The following is a 26090-nucleotide window of genomic DNA, read 5'->3' on the forward strand; positions in this document are numbered from 1 at the left end:
CAATAACTAATACTTATATTTTAGATAAGATAACATCCTTTTTCCCTCTATTTTACTCTCATTACTTATTTATCTAGCCATAACTTTAAAAGACAGCTGATACTTTTTTTCTGCTGTGTACCTACCTTATTGCTCTTTTCCCTCCTTTGCTTCTTCTCCCTCCTAGTTCTGAGCCCCCTGATCTGGCCACTACCTTCTTTTATATCTCCTCCCCTAGCCTGTTGCCACCCCTGAATTTACTTATACCAGGTAATACCTGTGGCTCCATTTTTAAACTCTACTTCATAGCGTCCATGTTTCCCTGATGCTAGGTCTGCGGTTGAGCTGCTTGACTTGACTCACGGTAGGCTGTTAACATGTTATGTACTATTACTGGATTTGTTAGTTAATGTCTGTATTTCTGCTAGACTAACTAAGGAGTAATATATCTTAAGTTACTTGTATAGCAAAGGCTGTATTTGTGCCAGAGCTTTATCGCATCTAGAGTTTGTATTATAAGTGCAGTTGTACGGATCTGAAAAGGGACTCGCACCAGAATTGTTTCCATTCACTTTTGCCACAGCTAGTATGCGTTTTTGATACGGCTTATATTATTGGTGACTTGCATTAGTTTTTATAACAGCGATATGCTCTTAAGGTACTCTGAGTCTGTGTAGCTCGCGGTATATTGTTAGTTTCAAAGAAATAGATTGCGCCAAAAGGCCATGTCCTTTTTATTTTATAATTGAAGGCTAGGTTCTCTTCTCTTTAGTTTAATTACATGCATTACGCAAAGAAATATACCTAGCGTCCCCAAGCTGTTCAGAGATATCTAGGTTATGTCTGCAACAACATCTCGAATAAAGGAATTGTAGCGTGTATTCTCTGAGCACGTGACTTGTGCCTATTCCTACCACATTATATTTGTGCCTGCAAAAAAGGAAGGCTTATTGTTCTGCCAGTTTCCTCCAGACCTTTTAGGCTCCAACGCATAGCCTTTTAGCTTAAATTTATGTTTTTCTAATCCATGGGGACTAGCGTGGAATTGAGTGGCAGTTTGGCCTAGTTGGCAGCTCAAAATAATAGGTTATATCTTTGCCATTATCATCTAATTTGAAATAGGCGCTAAACTCTAGGAGGTTTAGCGTGGGTTTTACTACCTTCTGTTCTCCCTTAGCTGTTAACTAGGATAGCCCTTTTACATTTGGGGATGCCTAATTTAACTGAATGAACTTATCGAGGCAAGGATTATTTTAGGATTTCAGTCTGTGAGTGGTTAGCTATGGGTAAATGGGCTTTAATTACTTGTAATGACTATATTTATGCTGTATGGAGTTGTTTTTTTAAATGTGAATGCAAGACAGACATGCAAACTGTAACATTGAGGTTATAGTATAAGCGACGCTATACTGCGTCTCTCTGGCTTGCTTAAAACTTCTCATGTTCATTTAGAGACAAATACAGGCTTCTAATTATTACTGTAAGCAGCAAGTTAGCCTTTGGTAGCTGTTCACTTTGATAACCCGTCATTGCTACCAGTTAAATAATATGCTCTCTATGTCTAGGAAATCTAATGGTGTGTTAGTTATTTCCCCATGGAATTTGTTTTATGTCTTATGCTGAATGTCTGTTTCAACTATTTGTTAACTGTGTCCTATGTTGAATATTCGATACATTCTTGTTAACTGCTACTACTTTTACTTATTGTATTTTCTCTCCCATGTTACTGTGTACGTTCTGTACCTCTGTTTTTCCTGCTGTTTAAACCAAGCCTTGCTATTGACCCTTGTTATTCCTAGACTTCCCATTGACTACAGAAGATGTAAAGGACAAATATTAGGACTGTAGAGTATTATTGGCTAAGATATAAGGTTTTATTGCCAACCTTTGCTGTACAGTGTTGTGTGTTGATAACTTTTGGTTAACATATTAGAGTGTTTATGGTTAAGAGATAAGGTTTTATTGTATACCTCTGTGGTAGAGTGTTAGTGACTACTGCAGGAGGTTTCACTGCCAACCTTTACTTTGTTCACCTGACCTCCTACTACTGCTTACTTTTATTCTTTTGGCTACTACCCATTATTTCTCCCTCTCTCTGCTAATTTTTCACCTCTTATACTCCCTGTCACTACCAATCTCCCACCTCAGTACTCTCACTATACCTTTCATTTCCACTACTTATGCTCTTTCACCCATGCATCCCCCATTTTCCTCTCACTCTCCATAGCTAAAGCTTTCTAACCTGGTGTTCTCGCTTCCTTTCTTGCAGTAAAGTGTTCTGGTTGCTCCCTCCCTGCCACAAAAACTAAAAGGAAATCCACCTTACAAACCTGAAGACACCCCTGAAGCTGACGGCTTACCAAGCCTCACATAAAAGCTTTTAGCCTAAAGCAAATGTACATGTATGTTGTTAATACCTATTTTTTTAAATGCCTAGAGTGATTGTGAACCCCTCCGTGAGAGTTTCAGCAGCCTACCGCAGACTCCTAGCCACTATTCCTCCCAGAGTCTTATTTCCCTAGGCCTATTTTTATTTTTGATTGGAAGAACCTCTTACTTACCTCTCCTAGTTGGTATTTTCCCCGATGTCCACTAGGTTGCACTATTCTAACAACTCAGTTTTTAACCTGCAAATCCCAAAAGTCTTAGACCTTTTTTAGAGTGACTATCTTCATATCTTTTTCCCCTGCTAAACTCTTAGGCAATTTTCACTCTTACCGCAATAACTAATACTTATATTTTAGATAAGATAACATCCTTTTCCCTCTATTTTACTCTCATTACTTATTTATCTAGCCATAACTTTAAAAGACGGCTGATACTTTTTTTCTGCTGTACCTACCTTATTGCTCTTGCCCGCTCAGGCCTGCGGGCTCACTCCGCTCCCCTACCCCCATATCCCACCCACCCCTAATACACCTAACCTTATACTTCCTTAGGCACACCTCTAACCCTCATTGACCTATAGCTCACTTGATCTTGTTACATACTTCTCTAATTGATACTAATTTACTCAAATTCCCAATTTACCTTTACTTTTCTTTGGATAGACACACCCTTATGTTTGTGCTTTCTTAATCACTACTCTCCATGTTTTACCCATACCACACCTCCTACTATGGCTATCACTGTCTTACAAAGCTATCTTAACCTACTCCTCATGTCCACTGTCCTTACCACCCTTCTTCTATCCCACAGCCTCTCATGTCCACTGTCCTTACCACCCTTCTTCTATCCCACAGCCTCTCCTGCTATGAAGACCTAAGCCTTATTAAATTTCACCACCCCTTAAAATAAACAACCCCTTTATCTTCTCTAGTCTTGCAAAGCCATAGTAATATTACATCCTCATCATCCTACCTGAGACCACAGTTTCATAGACTAACCCATATTAAGCATTTCCAAACCAGCAAAACTGACCCTATCTTATGTAAACTCAAGAAACCTTCACAGAATCCCCAGCAGCACCTATTACTACATGGGGACATTCATCCAAACCCAGGTCCCAGCATTTCCATTCATAATTCTCAATCTTACTACCCCTCCACACCACATACCCCCACAAAAACCTGTAACTCTCTTCTCATAGCTCACCTTAATATACGCAGCATAAATAAAGTCACCGAGCTGCCCGCCCTGCTAGATTTACATTCCTTCAACATACTATGTATAACAGAAACCTGGCTTACACCAGTTATTAAAGACAATGTTATTCTCCCACCTGGCTACAGCATCCTGAGATTAGACCGTCTTAATAAAAAGGGTGGTGGGGTGGCAATACTCTTCAAATCTGAATTACAGGTCACCTCACTAGATACTCAACCACCCTCACCTAGTAATGCCGAGATCTTAATATCCAAACTCCAAGTTAATGCAAACAAATTCATATAGATTATTTGCTCATACATCCCCCCAGGTATTAACATAAATATTCTTGAAAACACCCTTAGGTGGCTCTCCACATCCTTCCCACAAGAAACTATAATCCTTGGGGATTTTAGTATTGATTGGAAATGTTGTACATCTATAAATCCAACTACTCACATCAATCTTTATGGCTTTCATCAAACCATCACCTACCCTACCAGAACCCATAAACCTAGCAACAAACAAGCCACCTTAGACTGGATATTAATTAACAGTAGTCCCCAATTATACAAAACGGGCTTACTCCCTGATGGTATTCATGACCATTCCCTGACCTTTATATCTAGACAAAAAGGACCTCAATTCTCAACCATACTAACTTTAGAACCACATGAAACAAGAAAAATCTTAATCTAGTTAACTTTCAAGCTGAGCTTAAAGCTTGCAACTGGTCACCCCTAAAATCCCAACCTCTTGATAAAGCAGTCTCTTTCTTTAACAGTAAATTCTTACAAATTCTGGAACACCATGCTCCCTCTCACACTGTTAGAATTAGGAACAAACTTGCTCCTTGGCTCACAAAGGAGACTAGACAAAAAATGAGACTGAGAAATCAAATCTGGTCCAAATGGAGGAAAACTAAAAACTCTACTGATCACCTAAATTTTAGACAGCTTAGAAATGCTGCAAAAAATCAATATTCTGATAAAAGAATACCTCAAATTCCAACAGACCCAACATCAAAACCCACAAAAATTCTGGTTAGGAATAAATAAATTGCTCCACCCTGGACACGCCAGAACACCCACCCCCTCTAATTTGACTAGCCAGATTGCTATTTTTAACAAATTTTTCTGTGAAACAGTCCAATCTTTAGCTAATACCTTACCCCCACACCACCTGTTACCACTACTGAGCCACTCCTCGCAACAACTTTACCCCACACTCTCCGCCTCCAGCCTGTCCCTACATCCTTCATACACACCCAACTCCTTAAACTTAAACCAAGTACTCCATCAGCTGACCTCCTTCCAGCTGAATACCTGCAAATGGCAGCTGGAGTACTTGACTACCCAATTGCTATACTAATAAACAGAACAATTACAGAATGTTCCATCCCATATCTATGGAAAGTCTCACACATTATACCCCTCCACAAGGGAGGTAGCTCAAATGAACTCTCCAACTTCCACCCCATAGCCCTACTTTCTCCACTAGAAAAAATTATGGAGAGATGTTTTCACCATCAAATACTTGATTATCTTCTCCAAAACCACCTACTAGTAGACTGCCAACATGGCTTTAGTCCATTCCATAGTACAACAACAGCACTCCTATCCTTTTCAGACTGCATTAATAAAAACCGTAACAACAACTTACTGTCCTCAGCCCTCTTTATTGACCTCTCAAAGGCATTTGACATGGTGAATCATCAACTACTGTCAGATGCACTTAGATCTTTTACTTTTGACACCCAAACAGTCAAGTGGTTTAACTCCTACTTACAAAACAGACAGCAAGCAGTCCTCTAGGACAAGAAACTATCCACTCAGCTCCCTATGTCTCTTGGTGTTCCTCAAGGCTCCATTCTGGGACCTCTCCTATTTACCATTTTCATTAATGATCTGAAAACATCCATTCCACAGGCCACCTGCATTCAATACGCCGACGACTCAACATTAATATGTAGCGCCTCCTCACCTGCAGAGCTTCAAACCAAGACCCAAACAGTATTTAACTTAGTAGAAAAATGGTTCCATCAATGCTGTCTCCTCCTTAATCCCCCCCAAAAAACTATTATTCACTCCCACCCTAAAGTCCACCACTATTAACTTTACAATCACATCCAACAATAGTACTAAAATAGCTCCCGACATAACTACCAAACTTCTAGGTATAACAATTGATAATAATCTTAACTTTGACACACATATTAACCTAACTATTAAATCAGTTAATAAAAAACTCTGTTCCCTTTATAGACTTAAACCCTTTCTCACAGCTTCAACTAGGTCTAGTATTGCCCAAACTCATCTACTTTCCACCCTTCTCTATGCCTCTCCAATTTATACAAACTACTCCAAAAGTAATATCAATAAATTGGCAACATCTTATAATAACATAGCCAGATTTGCCACTGGATCCCCATTTAGAACCCATCACTGCCATAATCTCAAACTACTAGGTTGGCTGGAATTGCAAAGTCAGCTTCTTATACAGCAACTTACAATTACTCATAAAACTCTGCATCATCCCACATATACTCCCATACTCTGTAAGCTTATTAGCCCATACAAAAACCTAACAACCCTACGATCTTCCAATAGGATACTAGTATCTACCTTAAAAGCCAACAAGTAGTCTGGGGACTGCCTGTTCACTAACTCTGTTGGTAACATTTGGAACAAGCTTCCAACTGAACTAACATCCCTTTCAGCCACTCCACTGTTTAAAAAGCAACTAAGAATCCTCCTAAACTCACAATGGTTATGCCCTTGCACTAATCCTGACTGGCCGTATTCACCTCATCCCTGACCACCTCTGTTGGCTATTATACCTCTCGCTGTTGCTTTGTTTTTTCTCTCTATTAATCTACTGAAGAAATACACTTCCTATGGTACCAGTTAACACCCTAAACAGTTTTTTGTATCTGTTTTGTATAACTATCAATGACTTGTCTTGGAGCTTTTCTCCCCGGGCCTCCGCTGAAAATGGACATATATCCAGTCAGACTATCCCGGTCAACAAATGTAAAATAAAAAAAAAATAAATAAAATTTACGGCATAAAAAATTAATAAAGCTAAAACAAAGGCAATAGCTATAAATGATGTACCCACACATGAATTGTTTCAACAATATCCATATTTATGGGGACATGATAAAATTAAGTACTTAGGAGTATGGATTAAAAAGGATTCTGATGTGGCAGATAAGGATATGTGGGAAGAGACTAAACAAAAGATAATACAAAAACTGAGAATAAAGCTGTATTATATGGATAATGGATGGCAAGATACAAGCAGTTGATGTGTTTTTGGTTTCTTTAATTTTATACACAGGTCAAGCATATTTTTATCAACCAGAGGAAATGTTGCGGATAGCAATTTATGAAGAGTTGAAGGATTTTATCTGGGAGTGGAAGATGCAAGAGTCAGATGAGACATACCTCCCTGGACTACATGAAGAGAGTCATGGAGGAGCTCTCCGATCTTGTTGCCCAGGCAGGTATGACCCTAGCCCTGAGTAGCATCCTGCCATCACCCAGAATGATACCACAGTACAAGGACAAAATGATTGACTTCAACAATTGGCTAAGCTTCTGGTGTCATTCTAAGGGGAACCAGTATCTGTCTGCCTGGGGTGACATGATCGACAAACCATGATGCTTTGCCAGATATGGCCTGCACCTGTCGCGCTTGGGATTCTGGATACTGGCTAAGGGTCTTGCCACCCCTATAGTGCCTTTTTTAGGCAAGGCTCAAATGACAAATTCACCACGGTAACAGGTACAAGCAAGCAAAATCTGAGGGTAATGTTACTCAATGCTAGAAGTCTAAACCCCAAAATGCACTCACTCAGGGCACATCTTAAAATGGAGAACATTGACATCTGTGCAGTGACAGAGAACCTGGTTCAAGGCTCCAGAGAGCACCCCTGCATTACCAGGCTATATTTCATTATCCAAGTGCAACTAACTCCGGGCAAGACCGCAATCCAAATTGTAGCTTGCTACAGATCCCTCACCATGCCCCAGGATTTCCACTCCTCATTTCTTGATACACTGGAAACTATTAGGGTGCAACCCAACACCCTAATAATGGGCAATTTCAACTACCACACCATTAACTGGGAAAACTACTCGTGTACCAACTCTTTTGCTCAAAGTTTTCTGGAATTCATAAATTCCAATGCCTTGGATCAACTTATCCAGACCCCCACCTGGGGCAGCAGTATCCTAGACCTAGTCATTACCAACATGGTTGACCGATGTTCCACACCAGAGGTCAGTTCCTCATTGGTCAGATCTGACCACAAGTAATCACCCTAGACATCCACATCGTGCCCCCATTAGGGAAACCACCATAAAAATATTTCTCCAAAGCCAGCTTCACTCTTCTTAAGACAGAAGTGGCAGACTTCACGATACCCATGCAGACGGACAATAGAGGTACGACTGCTGAATCCTACACAAATGCACTTTATAAGCACTTACATGAGTGCATGGATCGTGCTATCCCTAACAGAACCAAGATGCTATCCTCCAAAAAAAGGAAGCCAATCTGGTGGTCTCCTGCCATAAACAAACTCTAAACAGAAGAAAGTAACTGTTGCAAAAAAAGAGTAAAATCCCATGATTGGAGGAACTCTCTGCTCAGCCTCAGTAAGAAGCTGAGATCCCTCATGAAATCCTCCAAAGCTAGTTACGAAAACAAAATCACCACTTATTCTGAAGACAACCACAAAGCATTATAAAGCTATGTCAAGAATCTCAATGGCAACACTCAGATCTGCTTTGAGTTACATCACAATGGCACTAAATATATAGAACCAACTGATATTGCCAACATCCTGGCAGGTACGTACAGTGCTAACTTCCCCCCTCTTACCCCATAAAGGGCCCATCTCTATACTGGAAGGAATGCAAATTTGCTGTAATCACGGCTGCACAGATAAAAACCATGGCCATCCAAAGCCAAGGACACAGCATCCATGGGACCTGACAACATACCAGGCTGCGTTCTACACGAATTACAGAACGAACTGGCACCCCACCTAATTACCAGGTTCAATCATAGCCTCACCTCAGGCTTTGTGCCCACTGAATGGCACACAGCAATAGTTGCCCCACTCGACAAAGGGGGAGCCACCACAGATCCCGGGAACTACCGCCTCTTTAGCCTGATGAGGCTGGTCTGCAAGACATGGAACTTATAAATAAAGACAATGGTAATCTCCAAACTCTGGACCCCACCCAGTTTGGGTTTGTAAAAGGCAGATCATGTCTCCTAAACCTGATAGACTTCTTTGAAGCAGTCACCAAAGCTGTAGACGAGGGTAAGGTGGTTCACACAGCCTATCTGGATCTCGCAGAGGCTTTCAACACCATCCCCCACTCTGGAATTATCGATAAACTCACTAAACTAGGTATAAATCCCTATGTCACAAGATGGGTTGCCAACTGGCTTACTGACAGAACCCACACTGTGAAAGTAGCAGACTCCAAATCCGACTTCAGACCAGTGACAAGTGGAGTATGACAGGGTTCAGTCCTGGGTCCTCCCCTGTTTGGTATCTATTTCTCTAAAGTACAGGATAACATAGAAGGTCTTTGGCTAATGAAGTTCGCAGATGATTGCAAGCTAGGAGCCATAATCGAAACTATTAACAATGTGGACATTCTACAAAAGGGCCTCACTGAGACAGATGCTTGGTGTCAAAGCTATGGCCTCAAGCTCAATGCCAAAAAGTGCATTGTCATCCCAGCTCGTAAAAAAAAAAAAAAAAAAACTACCCATGAACTACCACATAGGCGGTAGTCTACTTAACACCGAAAGTGTGATGAGAGACCTTGGGACCAGGTGGACAGTAGTCTCTCTTTTGATAATCACATCGCCAAAGTAGTCAAGAAATCCTTCTACATGGCACACCTCATCACAAAAGGTTTCTCATCCAGGAAAAAAGAGGTCATTGTTCCCCTCTACTCGTCACTCATTAGACCCATTATAGAGTACAACGCCCCTTTTGGTATGTACCTCACAAGACATCTACAACAACTGGAAAGGCCGCAGAAATACCTCACAAAGAGGATTACCGGCCTCAAACAGATGCCTTACACAGACCGTCTCAAAAAACTCGCTTTACTCTGTTGCATATTGCCTACTCAGAGGCAATCTCTGCCTATCATTCAAAGCTATGTCATACCTAGAGCTGTTGGACATGCTCCACTTAAAGAACTCCCAATCCCTCTGAGCTACATGCTCTAGGGACCTAAACCTTTTCACTACAGTAAACAGAACATGCTGGAGGGATAGATTCCTGTCCCAGAGAATTCCCATACTCTGGTACAAACTACCTATCTATATCAAACAAAGCTCCTCATTAGCACTCTTCAAGAAAAATCTTGATTGGATGGGAGATGGGAAATTCACCCCAGGATCACTTCTGTGGCTCTGCTCGACAGGGGCACAGGAAAATAATTTTCTTGGGTGACGAAAGCCAGGGTACCTTTTTGGCTAGGCTTATATAGGCCCTAGGGCCAATAGCCTAGTACCTACCTATGATGAGCTAATTCTTCCAGTTGAGCAAGGCAGTTTGGGATTACCTGATTTGAAGGGGTATTTCAGAGCTACACAGTTAAGGTTCCTATACATAGCACAAGCAGAAACCTGTAATTCAAAGTGGAAAGGGATGATGAAACGGGGGAAGCTCAAGAAATAAGGAGAGACTGGGATTTTGGATGCAGATCCTTAAGAAGAACAACAACCATGACAAATATTGTATTTATAAAGTAGCGGAAAATATTCTAAGAACTAAGCCAACATGGGAATAGAGAGGAGATTCAGCCAATTGCAATTAGGGATGCAAACAATAGGCAAGAGGGGGCTGGAATTTATTGGAGAAAACTCTGTAAAAGAACAAAGATATTGGAAACAACTATAAAGGGAAAGGTAATAGAATGGGAAAAGAACAAGAATTCATTTGGACTGCAGGTTAGACATTGCCTTCCCTGTCAAGGATTTATATCAGAGTATAGGCCAATAGAAAGAAATAGGGGTATTCTAAGTGAAAGAGCAGTACTACTGGTAGAGCTTTTAGTAGAATCTAGTACAGAAGCTATTGTTGAAAAAGGAATAAGTAGAACATACAGAATATTGAATGATAACTTTTAAGACTCAATTAGAGGAGGTTAGAAAGGTTGGGAAAAGAGACTGGATAAGAAATTCACAAAGAAACAATGTCAGGATACATGCAAGTCTAGAAGATTTAGGATGTTGGCTTCAAAGTGTTTACATTGGTATTATTAATACCCCAAGTAGACCCAAATATTTTTTCCTCAGGTAGACAGCAAATGTTGGAGGTGTGATGGGGAAGAAAGAGGTAATTGGGAACATATTTTTTGGGAGTGTAATGAGTTGACAGACTTTAAAGATTCCTTGCAGACTGTTTTGTCAGAGATGCTGGGTGGGCAAATTGGTATAACTAAGGAAATTATTTTTTGAGCTATGATGCAGAATCAGAATTGCCTAGACTTAATAAGGCCTTGCTGAGTCTAATTATGGTGGCTGCCAAAAAACAATTACTAGAAAATGGAAATCCAAGTCTAAACCAACTTTACTAAATCTAGTGAATATTTCAAGAGATAAAACAACTTGAATTGCGATCTTTAAAAAAGGGTAAGAACAAATTACATAGGAAAAATGGGAATTGTGGGAGTAATACAAGCAGAGAAGGAATGAGATTTAAAAGAAGGCAGGATTTGAATGAGCTATATAATGTTTGACAGTGACCGGATAGATTATAAGTGATGTATAATGTTTGCATCTACAGTGTTGTCAACATGGTTTATAATGTTTACAGCTAAAATTATGTCAGAATGGTTTGTTTTCATTTATGTAAATGTATGATTGCTTATGTCATACGTGATAATTTAAAAACAATGTGTCTCGTTTAAAAAAAAAAAAAGGATTCCGTTATGGCAGCAAGGGATACATTTGAATAGACTAAAGAATTTGGAAGTTCTTGATTATGGATATAAGCAGTAAGATACAAACAGTGGAAATGCTCTTAGTCCCTTAAGATACAAACAGTACAAATGTTCTTAGTTCCTTTAGTGTTATGTACAGTTCAGTCGTATTTTTATTACCCAGTGTAGAAGTTGTGAATGATAAAGTGTTGAAGGAATTTATTTGGGAGAGGGTCAAGAGTTAAATGGGATAAACTGATTCTCCTCATAATTAAGATAAAACACCAGCGAGCCATACTCGCATATGAACAGTAACTTTTAATGCCAAGAAGTATCGAAAAACGTATCAACAAAGTAATCATAAAATTGTAACAGGTACGATTTAGTAGACTTCATCAGAACAGTGTAACCCAGAAGAATTCCTGTTGAAAAATCAAGGAAAACTGGTGATTTCTAAAGTTCACCAGTTTTCCTTGTTTTTTCAATGGGGATTACTCTGGGTTACACAATTCTGATGTCTGTTTTCATAGACAAAAGCACTAAATTGTAACAGTTACAATTTTGTGATTAATTTGTTGATACGTTTTTTGACATTTCTTGGCATTAAAAGTTACTGTTTGTGTGAGTACGGCTCACTGGTGTGTTAGCTTAATTACAAGATGTTATGTGATCCTATCTCGCCTACATTCTGACTGATGGGTTCGGAGCCGATCCTTCGGCTCCCACACTTATGCCAAAGAGCGAAGTCTCTTATTGGCTGAGCTTACTATATCCCAGGATGCACCACTACCAGTCCCCAGATCTCGTTGCCAGCTAAGGCGTGGTCTCGAGCTTGGCTGAGCTAAGTAGTGTTTTTCACTTACTTTCCTGTCAGGAATTTCTTTAAAATTCAACAAAAAGCTGTTTTAACAGCTATCTAGTGGTTTTGTGTATGAATGAGTATTTTTCCTTGGTAAAATATTGTGTAGTGACTGTGTATTGTCAGACTAGAGGTCCCATCGGAGTTGAAGGGCCTTCCCCTGTCAGTTCGTTGTTTGGCTAATTCCCTTTTATTTTTAGGGGTCTTGGATCCTTTACTTGTATTTTTGTATTGTGTTTAGTCCTTGTTTAAAAATAAAAAAAAAAAAAAAAGAAGAAGAAGAAGGGGAGAGAGAAAAGAAAATTTTCTGTGATAGTCAGTGTGTTTTTTGTGTTTTTTTTTGGCTAGTTCACTGTATTTGATTGCCATAATGTCACAGGCTCCTAGGCCTTCAGGATTTAAAAAGTGCACTAAGTGCAGTTTTAAGATGTCGATCACAGACGACCACTCTCTCTGTGTGTACTGTTTGGGCGCCAAACATTTGCAGGAGTCCTGTAGTGTGTGTCACGCGTTTTCCTCGAGGGTCCTCCAAGAGAGGAAAAATAAACTTATATTAAAAGGCCTTATTAAACACTCATTTGAAGAGGCATTAGCTTCCTCTCCTTCTCCTGCTCCAGTCCGTCGGAACCGACCACCAAAACATAGGCAGGCTTCTCCTTCGGCTCCACGGACTTCGACTCGATGCCTCCAGCCTCGGCTCCTCTGGGTTGGGCATCGAGAGGCGGGTCATCTTCATTGGCTCCACTGATCTCGAGCCGATGAAGGTTGTCCGCTCAGACACTTCCTCCTCGGCGCCGAAGCCCTCTTGCACCGATGGAAATTGGTTTGGACATTCCTTCGCCGATAATTGTAGAGTCGATTCGGAGCCGGTCCCCTAGTCCCTTGGAGCCGTTGGAGAGGCCTACTGACCCATTCGGTCTCTTCCAGGTCATCAAGGATGTCAGATTCGGACATAGACAGGGTGCTCCAAAGACTGTTCCAGTCCCCAGTCTTCCAGAAATTTGTTTCGCTCTGACCCATTGGCTTGAGCCGATAGCCCACCATTGCCATTCCTCCTCCGACCGGAGCAGGTGCTGATGGAGCCAGTAGAGATCCTGGGGTCGGCTCACCTCACTCCAACCCGGCCTTCGGGTCCGAGTTTAGCACACGGACTTCTTCGGCCGGACCCTGGGTTGACGTGGGACCAATGCTGTCGGTTCCGAGCCTCCCTCTCGGTGCTCTGCTATCATGGCTCGGGACCGGACCCTCCCAGGATTCTGGGGTCCGCAGAGCTATGAGGAGTGCCTTGGCCAAGTCTTCTTCGCCATCTCTGCGGCTTTAACCGCACCTTCCTGGGCATGGAGACTGGGTCTTTGGCAGTTCTGTCTCTAGGCAGCGGGGCCTGAGGTTACCCCACTGGGGTTCCCTCCTCCTGAGGGTTCTTCGGAGTTGTCTTGAGCCCCAAGGAAGAGATCGTGCAAGAGGAAGCATCGGACTCCCCGATGAGTCTATTACATCGGACACTGATCTTGATGATGCGGAGGGGTCCCCAAAGTCGTCCTCAGATGATGTCTCATTTGCAGACATTCTAGAGATCCTTAAGCGCTGGAATTCCAAACCCTCCGCTGATGAGTCTGTGTTTCTCAAGGCCGCTCAGCCCTCTGCCTCCTGGGTGTCTCCGCCTTGACGAGCTCCTGGATTTGGTTTGTCGGAGGGCGTGGGAACATCCAGATACTGTGGAACCAGTGCCTTCTTGCCCTAACAAATTTTTGTCTGCCCCACCCGAGAAGGAGTTCTTGAAGGTGTGGCTGTAGATGCCATGGTGGTGGCATCTGCTACCCAGCAGGACGTGGCAGAGGCTTCCCATCCTCCTAATAAGGAGTCTAGGAGCATGGACCTTTACTCTGAGGTCCCTGAATTATTTGGCACATTTCATCAGACTACAGAGGGATCTGGTCAAGGAGCTCTCAGACTCCCTCTCAGGTAACCTACCTGAGCAGCTAGCCCAGTCGGTTAGCTCTCAGTTGGCTATCCTCAACTCGATTTCTAACTCGTCCATGAGGCTCATTTCATATGTGGCGAAGGGGCGGCAGAGGGCAGGCACAGGCGTGGCTCTACAGAGACAAGCCTGGCTTCCTTTCGGAGGCCTTCAAGTCTTCCTTGCCGACGCCCTTTGATGGGTCCTCTTTGTTTGGACCCAAGGTAAAGACACTCTTACCCGCTGTGAGCAAGAGGGAAAGACTTTATCTGCCGTAGGAGCACGTTATTCCACTCCTCCCAAGGCTAAAAGAGGAGGGAAGATGTGGTTCCAAATCACAGAAATTCTTTCCTCAACAGCAGGAAGATTCCCCTTCCAGAGGCAGAGGACGGGGAAATTTTTCTGGGAGGCAGAGGCCCCGCAACACTGGAGACCGCGAGTCCTTTCGTGGCTCTTCAGCCTCCCACACTCCATGAGGATTGCCCGGCTGTGCTGCTCGAGCCAGTAGCACCTAAAAGCCTGGGAGTCTATTACTCAGGACAGATGGGTGCTTGATAATTGGGAGGTTACACCATTCCCTTCACACACTCACCCCCACCGTCCAAAAATCCCGGACCCACCACCCAGTCAGAAATTGCAGCCGTAGAAGCTTCAAAGCTGCTAGAAAGGAGTCATCCAACCGGTCCCCACAGACCAGATCGGATCCGGAAACTACTCTTTAGTGCCAAAAGACAGGGGACCTGAGACCCATTTTGGATCTCAGCAAACTAAACCAGTCCGTCATGAAGTCCAAATTCGAATGGTCACTTTACAATCCATTCTCCCATTGTTGGAGAAAGATGTTTGGATGTGCTCCATAGATCTCAAGGTTATCACATACCGATACATCAGGCGGAGACAGTCATTTCCAATTTTGTGCACTGCCCTTTGGTCTCACCACAGCCCCAGGGTGTTCACCAAGTGTCTGGCAGTAGTGACTGCTCACCTGAGGAGTCTCGGATTCCAAGTGTTTCCCTATCTGGACGACTGGCTCCTGACTGCCACCACCAGGCATCTACTACTGGAGAACCTACAAGCCACCATCTCCTGGGTGCTTCCCTGGGAATTACATTCAACTGGTCAAAGTCTGTCTTGCTGCCTTCTCATTCAAACATTACAAGGTCAAGTCCGAGCCCTGCTTCTAAGATCCAAAGCCCCAGCCAGGATGGTCCTGCAACTTTTAGGTTCAATGTCTGCCACGGTTCTCCTAGTTCCTCTGGCAAGATTGCACATGAGGATTCTTCAGTGGCTGTTATCGACACAATGGTCTTTTCAGGATCTCCCCCTCAATCATCACATACTGATTACAGAGGACCTCCGCTGGTGGCTTCTGACATCCAATCTGAATCAGGAAAGACCTTTGTTATACCCTCCGTGGCCACCTTGACAACGGATGCCTGGGGCATTGTCTGGGCAGGTCAGTTCAGGGTTCTTGGCTTCCAAACAAAACTTTTCTCCATATCAATGTGTTGGAAATGAGGGCTGTACTTCTGTCCCTACAAGCTCTCCACAAGTTTCTCCCTCAAGGCATTATCGCTATCCACACAGACAACATGTCGGTGGTCTGGTATCTAAACAAACAAGGAGGGACCAGATCTTACCCCCTTTGCAGAGAGGCCATGAGGGTGTGGGAATGGGCAGTGGCTACCAACCGCTTCCTGGTAGCGACCCACATTCCAGGAAAATCCAATGTATTGGCAGACAGACTGAGCAGGACTATTCTCTCTCCTCACAAGTGGTCCCCGAACGAAACAGTAGCAGCTCAGATTTTCAAAAGATGGGGATTCCGTGCTGTGACCTGTTTGCAACACCACAAAACACGGGTTCTTTCCTTGACCCCCGTCAAGGCAGCTACGGATGCTCTAGTCCAACCTTGGCCAACAGGACTGCTTTATGCTTTCCTCCGTTCCACTCTCCCCAAAGTCATCCAGAAAGCTTCCCAATTGGGGTCCACAATGATTCTAATTGCGGTATGGTTCCCTACCTACAGAAATATAGTCCTTGGTTTTGGATCTAACTCCGGACCTTCTGGTTCATCAGTCGACAACAGCACCAGTCCCTTCACACTTTGAAATTAACAGCTTGGCTCCTCCACTTCCAACTTTAGTCAGAAATCACACCTTGGACCCGGAAGTTATTCACATTTTATCTTCAGCCCACAAACCCACCACTAAGAAATTGTATCACAGTAAGTGGAAGAGGTTTGCTATCTGGGCTCAACTCAGAGGCTTAGTCCCTATTACTGCCCCGATACCAGAGGTCTTGAAATTTTTGACATCCTTGTTTAATCAAGGATCTTCAGTCTCTACTATTAAAGTCCAATTAGCAGCTATCTCCAAATTTCACGAATCCATAGACCCACCGTTGATGAGCAGCAGATTATGTAAAACTTTCATGAAAGGTGCTGTGCTTTTAAGACCCCAGTTTTTCATCCTGATCTTGATTTGGTACTTCGCCTTAACATCTTCTTGAACCGGCTGCTACATCTGAGTTGAAATATCTGTCTTGGAAAACTGCCTTCTTAATTGCAATTACCTCTGCAAGAAGAGTTTCAGAACTTCAAGCCCTATCTATCAAACCACCGTACTTGATTTTTCACAAGGATAGAGTATCACTTAGACCTAATCCATCTTGTTCCCAAAGTTTGTTCTAATCTCTGTCTCCAACAATCTCTAGAGCTACCAGTTTTCTTTCCAAAATTTTCAAACAAAGCGGAATACACCTTGCATACGTTGGATGTTCATAGGCAATTGCGCTTCTATCTAGACAGGACTCAACAAATTCAGAAAACAGATCAATTGTTTGTGTCCTTTTCAGATAATAAACTGGGTAAAACCATCACTAAAGCTACTATTGCCAAATGGATTAGAGATTGCATAACTCAGGCTTATTCCTCTTCAAATAAGCAACTTACAACATCTGTCAAAGCTCACTCTACTAGAGCTATGGCTACCTCTATTGCATTTCATTCCAAGCTTGCTATTTCTGAGATTTGTGCTGATAAATTGGATGTGGCATCTAAAGGGCAGCATCATTTGGTTCCACGGTACTCAGAGTGTTTTCCAGTGAGCCACCCAGGATATAGGTGCTAGGGGCTGTCCCATCAGTCAGAATGTGATCACATAACATCTTTTAGTTATGTACTCACCATAACTTCAGATGTTTGGGATCCATCTCCCTCCTTCCCCTGCCTTGGAGATCAGAAGAGATTGAACGGTTTGAGTTCTACTGTTTTTATCTTGTATCATCTGTCGGTGTTATATAAGCAGTGCATGCGTGTGTGCATGTATGCGGACAAACTAGATCTGGGGGACTGGTAGTGGTGCATCCTGGGATATAGTAAGCTCAGCCAATAAGAGACTTCTTTGGCATAAGCAACCCATCAGTCAGAATGTAGGCGAGATGGATCCCAAACATCTGAAGTTATGGTGAGTACATAACTAAAAGTTGTGTTCTGTCACCAGTTCCAAAATTGTTCGCTTCTTCTTTTGTTTCCGGACTATTTTTACTTGTACTTTCCAGGTATGTCAACCAGCAACTCACAAGAATTGTTTCTTGAGCCTCAGTCTTCACCTCTGATAGAACACTGAGATTTAACATTACTCATTCAACAGCTCACGCAGGGTCTTTCACATTTCAACCAGGGCAGTCATACCGGTGATGACAGAAATTATGGCACTTATTTGCAGAAATTGGTGGATCCCCAAAGCACCCATGGTATGCCTAGTGGCTGCACACAAGATTTTTCTTTTACTACAAAGGTCAACAAGTTAGTTGGATAATATTAACATTTGTAGTGCTAAGGAATATATTCAGTCTATTGGCGGGTGCTATTTAACACTGGAAGAACAAATTGGAACTTTAGAAAAGCACATGTACAAATTCAAATCGCTTCAGTTGGACAATCTATTTTTGGATGAGAGTGTTAAAAGGTGCCATGTTTGCAAATTACTTCATCTTTGGAAATATCCACAGGGGGTAGAAGAAAACCCTCCCTTTCATCTGGAATTGCTACTTGAGTTCTTCAACCATACAGGATTGGAGTTGACCCATTTGATAATTAAGGAAAACAAAATGCGGATGAAAAAATTATGAAGATGGCAATCAGTTAGTTGATTCCATCACCACTAATTTGACTTTTTAACAAAACACATTTCAGTCAGATATTTCAATCTCTGGACAACAAATTGTCTCAACTAAAAAATAAGAAAGATGAAAAAGTTACAGCGGGATGATCTTGATTATCAAAACAGAAGTGTTTATCCTAAACCTTCCGTAGTTCTGGGTAAAACAAATTATTTCACAGGTGTACCACCACCACCTGGTGCAACCAATGCACAGAAGAGAACAATGATTCTATGACCCCTTACCCCTTTAGAGGACATTCCCTCCAGGAGATCAGAGAGACTAGCAAACAGGCAACCCCAGACCGTACAAGTCTCAGGGAACCAGTCTACCCGGACCAATGAGAACAAGTGGAAGAAAAACAAAAGGGGCAAACGGCAATATCAGTAGTGCTAACCACTGACCAAGGAATTCATAGGTTCATAGGTTCATACTAGGCTATCTGCCCTAGGGCATTTATAAGCCTAGCCAGAATGTGTTTGGCTTTCGCCACCCATTTTAAATTTATTTTGCTATGCCCTTTTTCGAGGTTAGTATACTGTGCCTCTGTCTAACAGTGACACAGAAGTGATACCCGGGGTAAACCTACGATCTCCCATCCACTCATCAAGATTCCTCTTGAAGAGAGTCAATGAGGGACTCTGCCTAACCTGGACTGGGATTTTATTCCAGAGTGAAGGGAGCCTCTGGGTTATGAATCTGTCCCTCCAGCATGTCCTATTTATTTCAGTGCTGAGGTTCAAGTCTCTCGAAAGCATAGCTCGATGGGATTTGGATTTTCTGGGGTGCAGCATGTCCATTAATTCCAGGTTGGACATGGCTTTATACGTCAGGCACAGATCGCCTCTGAACAGGCGGTATGCCACTGAGTAGAGCTGGAGTTTCTTTAATTGGGCAGCATATGGCATCTGTTTGAGCCCTTTGATCCTCTTGGTGAGGTACTTTTGGGGTCTTTCCAGTTGCTGCAGGTGTCTGGTAAGGTACATCCCAAAAGGGGCATTGTACTCAATTATGGGCCTGATGAGGGTTGAGTAAAGAGGCACGATGACCTCCCCTGATCTAGATGTGAATCCCTTCATGATTAGGTGGGCTATATAAAATATTTTTCTAACCACTTTGGCCACGTGGTTGTCAAATGAGATATTGCTATCAACTTGGGTCCCCAGGTCCCTAATTACTTCTTCTGTACTTAATGGATTACCACCTATGTGGTAATTTGTGGGCACTTTGTTTTGCCAAAGGGGATGACTATACACTTTTTGGCATTTAGCTTGAGGCCATGGCTCTGGCACTAGTTGTCTGTTTCTATGAGGCCCTTTTGGAGGATGCTTGTGTTGGCTGGAGAGTCGATTATGGTGCCCAGTTTGCAGTCATCTGTGAACTTGCTCAGCCACAGTCCTTCTGTGTTGGCCTGTACCTCCGAGAAATATATACCGAACAAGAGAGGTCCCAGGACTGAGCCTTGTGGGACACCACTTGTAACTGGTTTGGAGTCTGACATGGCTCCAGCAATTCTAACCATGTGGGTTCTGTCCTTGAGCCAGTTTGCAATCCATCTAGTGACATAGGGGTTTATATTTAAGCTGGTGAGCTTATTTATAATGCCAGTGGGTATTGTATCGAAGGCTTTTGCGAGGTCCAGGTAGGCTGTGTGGACCACCTTCCCCTCGTCAATGGCCTTGGTGACTGTTTCAAAGAAATCAACCAGGTTTAAGAGGCAGGATCTGCCCTTAACAAAGCCGAACTGGGTAGGATCCAGTGTCTATAGGTCCCCAATATCTTTATTTATGAGGTCCATGATGATCCTTTCCATAGCTTTGCAGACCAAGCTAGTCAGGCTTATGGGGCGACAGTTTCTAGGATCCGTTGAGGCACCACCTTTATGGAGAGGGACCACTGTTGCTGTACGCCACTCTTCGGGCACATATCCTGTAATAAGGCTGAGATTGAACAGTAGTTTTATGTTTGGGTTTAGCTCTTCTTGGAGTTCATGTAGGACGCAGCCCAGGACACTGTCTGGTCCCATTGATGCTGTGTTTTTTGCTTTGGAGAGGGCGGCTCTTACCTGAGCATTTGAGATGTCAGGGGGGGCAGCACTCTGTGATAGATATTTGCCCTTTTGGTGGGGAGGGGGGGGGAGTTTGCGCTGAACCTGTCAGCTAGGATGTTGGCAATGTCTGTGGGTTCAGTGTATTTTTTGTCATTTTGGACTAATTCTGAGCATATCTGGGAATTACCACCCAGGTTCCTAACATAACTAAAGAAAGCCTTGTGATATTATCCTTAGTGTCCTGTGCAATTTTTCTCTCGAAGCTGGCCTTAGACAATTTTATGAGTTGATACTATTCAAGGTACTGTAAAAATATCCTCCCATTTTGGTTTTAATATTTATAATTTTCATGGAGATTAACATTAAACCTGTACACCACACTTTATTTTTAAAGGGCTTTAACTTCATCCCTTCGTGTAGGACAAACATTGAGCACATTTTACTCGATTTAAAACTTTTCACCTGTAAAGTAAATCTTCAGATTTTATTGGGTGACAAGGATGTCTCTCTGGTTTATTCAAATAAATTCAAAAGAAAAAGTATGGCCAACCCCTCATTACATCTTATGGTACACATATTCGAAAAAGTTTGTGAAAGGGAGATTTGAGAATTATTAGGCAAAAAAAAGTAACAGATTTTACAGTCTTGATGTTGAAGGATAGACAAGTGTTGCATTCCATCACTCTGGACAAGAATATTAGATGCATGAAGCCCAGTGGAGGGCAGCTTGGTGATTATGGACAACCTAGATTATGCTGGACGTATATACATCCTTTTGGATGACAGAGAAGTTTATAGCTGTGTCTCCCTTAATGAGATTAGTATTGCTTACAGAACATCAAAGTTGCATATTACTATCTGTCATTTCTTTAGACTTACATGAGTTACTTATGGTGGCTAACCCTGTTATCCCCAAGATTTTTAGGATTCCCAAGTTGCATTCTAACATATTTGATCTCCCGCTATAACTCATTGTTGCTGCCAGTGGTTCCATTACAGAACCCCTGGCAAAATTCATTGATTTAAAACTTAAAAATTTGTTCCGTCACTTTCCTCACATTATCAGTGACTCATGAGACCTACTTGATAAAATGAGGAATATGAAGTTGGGTCAACAGTGTTTTTTTTGCCACTTGTGATGTCCAGAGTTTATTTTCCATTATTCCTCATGAAGAGGGGTTACATTGGTTCAGTGAAATAGTTCATCAGTACAGTAATCTGTCTGAAAATGGTGAAGCCTTGATCCATGATTTTATGGATATCGTATTAAACAGTAATTCCATTACTTTCTGTGGTAAATATTACAGGCAACTCTTAGATGTGGCTGTGGGGGCCATGTGTGCCCCCACATTTGTCAGTGGTATGTTGCTTATATGAGAATTGGATACATTATTCAAATTTCCTTTACACAAGAATTGCATCGGTTATTATCAGTACCTAGATGATTTGTTCCTTTGCCAAGGTGACCGAAATCTGTTCATTGAATTTGTGACGTCAAAACAAGTACCAGTTTCTTGAAATTTACCTACTCTAAGAACTAAGCCAACACATAAAGGAGTTTTTATCAAAAGAGATGACAGCAAGTAGGGGATGTAAAAAGAGAACATATGCAGTTGAAAGTTACTGGAGGAAATTAAAATGCAAAGGCATTAGGAGTAAATAACCACAAAAAGTGAGGGGTAATAGAGTGGGGTGAGGTTAAGCAGAAGTTTGGACTTTGGGTATAAAGACTGCTTTCTCAATGAGGGAAAGCAGTCTCTAACCTACCGTCCAAACTGCTTTCTATCAGGGATTGCCAGCAGTGTATAGGCAGTGAGAAATGGATAGGGGAGTGTTTAGTGAAAAATCTGATCTGGCACAACTTTTGTCAAATCTAGAACAGAATCTGCTGTTAGAAAAAGGGATAAAGCTGTAGGACATGTAAAATATTGCATAATTATAAGAGTCAGTCAGAGGAGGTTAGAAAAGATTGGAAAGAGACTTTACAAAGAAGCAATGGGAGCACATCTGTATAGCTCCCAAGTATGCAGTGTTTGTATATGAATTTTTATGCCATAAGTAGACTTCATGTACATTTTTTTAAGTAGATAACAAATGCTGGAGGTATGATGGCAAAGAGAGGTAATCTAACATTTTTTTCTTGGTGGCTAGTAACAAATTAGCAGATTTAAAAAATTCCCTACAAAAGTACCTTGTCAGAAATGTTGGAAAGAGCAACTGGTTGTGACTAAGGAAATGATTCTTCTGAGCTGGGATATAAGATCTGAATTATCTAGACATACTAAGGCGTTGCTATGTTTAATGCTGTTCATAGGTGTGTACTAGGCTAATGGCCCTGGATCCTTTACAAGCCTAGCCCATAGGATTACCCTGGCATCGTGCCACCCGACCTTAGTTGGCTGCCAAAAAATGGAAAATTGAATTAAAAATCTAAACCAGATGAAGCTGATATATATAGGTCTTGCCTCCAGTTCTTTTATCTCCTATACAGTACGCAATATATCATCTTCATATGATTTATATATATATATATATATATATATATATATATATATATATATATATATATACACACACACACACACACACACACACACATACATATATAGTGACAAAGAGGGATACTGCCAGCATGCTATCTGGAATTTTGTAAATAATTATGTCATTTGTGATTATCAACATGATTCATATAAGATGCTTGTGCTACAACTGTATTAGAACTGTATATCATGTGTATATCAAATTTGTTTGTACAGACGTTTGTTGAAAAGGGTGTTTGCAAAATGCTTGTTTAAAATGGATCCACAGTGTGCCCTACTGGAAGAGAGCAGAGATGTACATGTACTATTGTAATTGTTTAAATGTATATATTTTATCAGTGCAAACTGGAATACAGCAGGTTAACTTCAGAAAAATAGCTGAAATTAAATTACTTTTTGGCAGCTAGAGACAGAATGTCTGTACTAGGGAGTTTTCTGCATTGTCTTTAAAGTGAACTAATTACTAGTTTTTAAAACATGAAGGAAGGTAATTGTTTTATGAATTCCAGCATCTGCCAAAGATCTGAAGTATATGTATTTTCACAGGTAGATGCTAAATGCTTCTAGCTTCCAGCAGTGGGGGGTTTCACCTGGGATAGAGTCAGATGACAAGCAATGATTTCATTGTGCAAACTATCCCAACAGTAATATTTGAGATATTAAATGTCTGTGAGAGAGAGATACAGCGTTCTGTATTCTGACTTTGACCTGATAGCAACGGGAACCATTCACCACATCTGCCTTGCTCTGATGAAGTAAGTTACTAGGGAACAGTATAATTCTCTTGGATATAGTCAGGACTATAGTAAAGCTTAGTGTAGATATTTTTCTTTATTTGCAACTGTCCTGCAATGTTGTTTTAAATATTTACTGTGATTTTGAACTCTGTCACTGTGAATATATACTGAGTATTTTCTTGTTCTTTCATTATTTATTATTAAATGTATAAACCTTTCGTTTTGGCTGATCTTTTTAGAGATATTTAAGTTTTGAGAGTACTTGGATATTTATTTGGTGACACAGTGTGGGTCACTTCTAATAGCCTTGCTCTTAGTCAAACTAATATTACACAGTAAGATTGGGCACCCTTTAAGAGCCTTAAAGTAGCTGATAAGGAGTTGGCTGGTGGCAGTGGTAAGCTGATAAGGAGTAGGCTGGTGGCAGTGATAACTACCTTATAGTCTGGGTAAAAGAGGGTTACAGCTAGTAAACCTGTGCCAGCGTTTCCCAGGTGTGTGTATAAATCAAACCTCAGAGAGAGTTAGTGAGTTTGTTTGTTTGTTTGTGTGTGTGTGTGTGTGTGTGTGTGTGTGTGTGTGTGTGTGTGTGTGTGTGTGTGTGTGTGTGTGTGTGTGTGTCAGCTACTTGGGCAGGAACACAGAGCACTGGTTGGACAGAGAGGGGTGCTGGAGGTCTTGTCTTGGCCAATCAGCTGAGATCTCAACTGTGTACTTGAGTGAGGAGTCGTATTGGGGATCTGGAGAAAGAGAGAGACACCAGCCCCAGACGGATTGTGATCTGTGTGTGCTCTTAAGGGAAATTGCGCTTGATGCAGAGAGCTGCATCTGAAAATAATGTGTGTAACTGTCATATTCCCAATGCATGTCCCCCACTGTTACCAGTGGTGAGGATTGAGGCTCCATTATTACTGGTACAGTGGTGAGGCGTCTCACGTGTATCTATATATCTAGATAAATAATTATGGAATTTATGGGAAGTAAATTGAGAGTAATCAAGCATAGGAGTTATTTTGGAGTGGATGAAAATAAAGAAAAAGCATGTGTATTACATGAATATAATGTTACTATGGTTTTTCTTTTTTCTTAATGTATCTGTACTCATGTAGTACTTTAAAATGTGATGATTCATTAAAGATGCAAAAAAAAAGAAAGACAAAACAGGCCCAAAATAGTTCTTTTGGGCACGTCTTATTCAATAATTCTGTTTCAGAATTGCAGTTATTTCATACTACTGGAAAATAATCTATTGGCAATATTTCACAAACAATGAGGTAGCTTCCATGGGGGGGGGGCAGCAAGTTTCAATAACAGTCCATGATCAACGGTTCCAACAGTCATTTCATGGTCTAATAATATAGCACCCTTAGTAGGCCCTTTTCAATATTTTTATACATCAGTGATAGTATAGTGGAGTTAGCTATCTGTATGCTGCATACCCATCAGATGTCCAGAATTCCATAGCTTTTGCATAGTTTTGGTCTGTTCCTCATAAAATGTAGTTTTTATGGAAAGCCATTAAGGACTGAAGTCATAAATAATAATAGACACTTGAATTTCAGACTTCATATCCTTCAAAAAGTCTCTTCCTGTTTTTCGGCTTTTGTTCCCCCTTCCCCATTGTTTTTGGCTTTGTCCAGGGGTATACTTGAGAAGTATCATATATGCGTGTGTGTGTGTGTGTCTGTGCGCGTACATATAAACACACATTTATATATAGCTATCTCTCTCTCTATATATATATATATATATATATATATATATATATGTATATATATTTTTTTTTTTTATATATAAATATATATATATATATATATCTATATATATTACATTTCTTTACCAGGCAGTGCAGTGTCCGACTGGACCCAGGTAGTCTCTTTTAAGCAGAGACCCAGGGAGATGAGCTCCAAAGCCAGAAGTTAACAGAACATATAAAGCATATACAATAAATGGCAAAGACAAAAGAATTATAGAGGTTTAGGAGTACAAAGACAATAATGCTAGTTCAAAATATTCAATTACATAAGTGTAAAAATGTATGCAATAATGCATAAGAAAAAGCAGTTCAAAATATTCAGTTACATAAAGTGTAAAAATGCATGCAATAAGATAAAATAAGAAAAAGCAACAAGTAGAATGATTTTCTTTCTCTACTGAAAAAGAATCACCAAAATCTCAATTTCTGAGGTCAACCACTGAAAGTTGACTTTGCAAACATGCACGCTACTACATGAAACAAACCATTATGAATA

General features: G+C 41.3%; 1 protein-coding gene across 3 annotated transcripts in view; it reads left to right on the top strand.

The window, feature by feature from the left end:
* The window catches only part of WRAP53 (WD repeat containing antisense to TP53), a gene marked incomplete in the record, with an annotated part of 785404 nt that overhangs the window by 632177 nt on the left and 127137 nt on the right, over positions 1-26090 (top strand).

This window comes from Protopterus annectens, chromosome 12.part0, assembly GCF_019279795.1.
Source record: "Protopterus annectens isolate FY-2018-M chromosome 12.part0, PAN1.0, whole genome shotgun sequence".
In the NCBI taxonomy this organism is placed as follows: Eukaryota; Metazoa; Chordata; order Ceratodontiformes; family Protopteridae; genus Protopterus; species Protopterus annectens.